The sequence below is a fragment of the Mus caroli genome, chromosome 9 (genome assembly GCF_900094665.2).
Source record: "Mus caroli chromosome 9, CAROLI_EIJ_v1.1, whole genome shotgun sequence".
Classification (NCBI taxonomy): Eukaryota; Metazoa; Chordata; class Mammalia; order Rodentia; family Muridae; genus Mus; species Mus caroli.
In genome coordinates, this window is record NC_034578.1 from 59,900,829 (window position 1) to 59,903,856 (window position 3,028).

At 46.5% G+C, this 3,028-nt stretch overlaps 1 protein-coding gene across 1 annotated transcript in view; it reads left to right on the forward strand.

Moving 5' to 3' along the window:
- Itga11 (integrin subunit alpha 11) overlaps positions 1 to 3,028 on the forward strand; it is a 106,680-nt gene that overhangs the window by 63,028 nt on the left and 40,624 nt on the right. The gene's annotated exons all lie outside the window — the stretch shown is intronic.

Genomic DNA, 3,028 nt, shown 5'->3' on the forward strand with positions numbered 1-3,028 from the left:
CTCACTTTGTAGACCAGGCTGGCCTTGAACTCAGAAATCCGCCTGCCTCTGCCTCCCGAGTGCTGGGATTAAAGGCGTGCGCCACCACGCCCGGCCTCACTTATATTTTATATGTTTAAATTGTACAGCCATTGGTATGACTTTCACTACAGTCACTGAGATCACAGTCCCATTGCCTCACAGTCCCACCTCTTCAGAGTTGGTGAGTGTGTTTGGCAGAACTCCACAGTGTAGGGGCCATTTAGATGAAGCAGGATTTCATGTGGTCAGATCACGACTTTTCCAGCCTCGGTGGGACTCCTCTGATGACGTCAACACTCAGCTCCCATGTTCTATTTGTGTATAGCACTTTCTCCACTCAATGATGGCTCTCGACTCACTCTTCCTCATAAGGAACAGGCCATTTTGCTCTTTGGCCATCATTAGAGTGACAAGTAAGTCTTTCTTATGGCAATGATGGAACACAGGCCTTTCTTATGGCAATGATGGAAGCCAATGAACATAGAGCAGTCAATTTCCTATTCTGAAGTTAAGTGGCTAGGGTGGGGATAAAGGTCACTGATTCGGGTTCATTTTGCAGCCATCCAACCTCAAGTCCATGATGTGACATGACTCATAAGACAATTTGATCACCTCGTGGCTCAGGAGCACTACTGGGGTTGCAATCTCTACCTCCAGGGGTGTTTTTCTAACGTTGGAACCTGCCATCTTTTGGTCCCAAATTATAGCTAATGCTTTGATTGACGGATGGATGGATTGATTTGCAGAACTTGGATGGAACCATGACTTTGTTATTCTAGATAAGTGTTCTGAAACTAAGCTATATTTCTAGTCCTAATTGCTTTTTCTTGAGACAAGGTCTTGCTACATAGCCCAGGCTATCCTCAAGCCCCCAAGTACCTGCAATTGTAGGTTTATGCTACCAGATGCTCACCAGCATCTGAAGGTGAGCAGCTTTCTCTCCTCGCTCCGTTATCTCCAATCCATTCTGTTGTTGCTCACTTGGTTTTGTTTTGTGTCTTTGCTTGTTTTTATTTTTTCTACTTCAAGGTCAAGATCTAAGCCACAGATCCAAAGGGTTACAAAGATGGCAGTCTGTGGACCCTGACCTTGGTGGGTCCCAACCAGCAGAGGGCTCTGACAAGTGTTAACTCAAATTTGAAAGGCATGACCTCCACCAGGGAGGCTGTCAATAGGGAGGCAGGGTTGCCACCACTGAAGTGACCTTGAGCAGAGCTGAGGGTGCAGACCAACCAGTGGGCTGCAAGGGAGTACCATGGGTTGAGTAGGCAGCTCTGAGGCTCGGCACATGCCCAGCACCCTCCAGAAATCAGCAAAGGGCACAGTGTGTGCTGAGGAGAATGAATAGCTAGCTCACAGAGGTGACAGGGGACCACCAAGAGCCTGGATTACCTCTGTGAAGACCTGTACCTTGGGATGAAGCGATAGCTCAGCAGTCAAGAGTACTGGTTAGTCTTACAGAAGTCCTAGGCTTAGTTCCTAGAACCCACGTGGTTGCCCACAACCATCTGTAACTCCAGTTCCAGGGGCTCTGATACCCTCTTCTGATAACCTCAGACACGAGGCATGTACATGGTGCACATACCTACATGCAGACAATAAAAAAAGTAAATAAATATTTTTTTAAAAAGGAGAAAAGGAAGGAAGCAAGCAAGCAAGCAAGCAAGCAAAAGTGAGTTCCAGGTCTTCTCTAAGAAAAATGTAGCCAATGCTGGTTAGGGTAGGAAATGGGCTAAATTTCCACAGTGTCTGTTCTCTAGAATGGTACCACCAGCTGCAAGTGTAAAATTCTTTTTGAAGAATTCATAATCTAATTTACAAAGGAGAAGATCCAAGTCCCTTTACACGACACAAAATCACAGTTTAAAATCCCACTATGACAGACCCATAGAGAAGCGCATGCCAGTCACCATATGGGAACACGTCTCTGGATTTATCTTGGCTCCATACACAGTGAAATGTTGCCCTGTGCCAGGCTGTTTCTGATTACTTTTATTTATTTAGTGTGTATGCGTGCACATGTATGAACACATGTGCCACAGCGTGCATGTGGAGACCAGAGGACAACTTGTGGAAGTCACTTCTCTTTCTCTCCTTCTACCATGTCAGTCCCAGGGCTTAGACACAAGTTGTCTGGGTTGGTGGCATGTGCCCTGATGAGCCACCTCGCTGGCCCCTGGTGCCATACATTTTTGCATGGAGTTTTCTTTCTAGGTCTAACCCTTCAGTGCAGTCATGGGAAGATGGAGAATCTCCTTTGAGATAACCGATTTCTTCCTCCATGAGGTTGAACTTCAGCCCAAACTCTGTTCTAGCTATACTGTGTGTCCTCCTGCGGCCCTTCCATGGCTCATACTACAAGTATTAGGTTTTTGTGAGCCTTCATATCCAGACTATGTCAGAGCTGCTGAGAGAGCGTCAGGTGGCTTTTGCTCGCCACAGTTTCCTGTTAGCAACTTGAAGAATCTCTGAACTCACTCAGTCCAGGATGTGTGACTCTCAAACCACATGTACCAGCCAGTAGCTGACCAGCACACGAAAAGATGGCTCTGTGTCCCCAGCCTTCTGGTCCTGGGACTGGGTACTGTAAAACTTAAGTCAGTAGACCATCTTTCCTGCCTCACTGAGCACCAGAATCATAGGAACTGCTGGTGTCTAATGTGACTTTAAATCTTTAAGACTACCTGCAAGGCCAGCCTCTCCGGGAAGGCATGCCTGAACCTCTCAGTCTAAAAAGCTGCAGAGGCACCAAGAGTTAGTTTCTCATTCTTTGACGCTGATTGCCAGCTTAAGAGCCTTTGGGCCAGGTTTCTGTGCTGACAAGAGATTTTTTTTTTTAATATTTTTATTACATATTTTCCTCAATTACATTTCCAATACTATCCCAAAAGTCCCCCATAGCGCCCCCCGCTTCCCTACCCACCCATTCCCATTCTTTTGGCCCTGGCATTCCCCTATATTGGGGCATATAAAGTTTGCAAGTCCAATGGGCCTCTCTTTCCAGTGA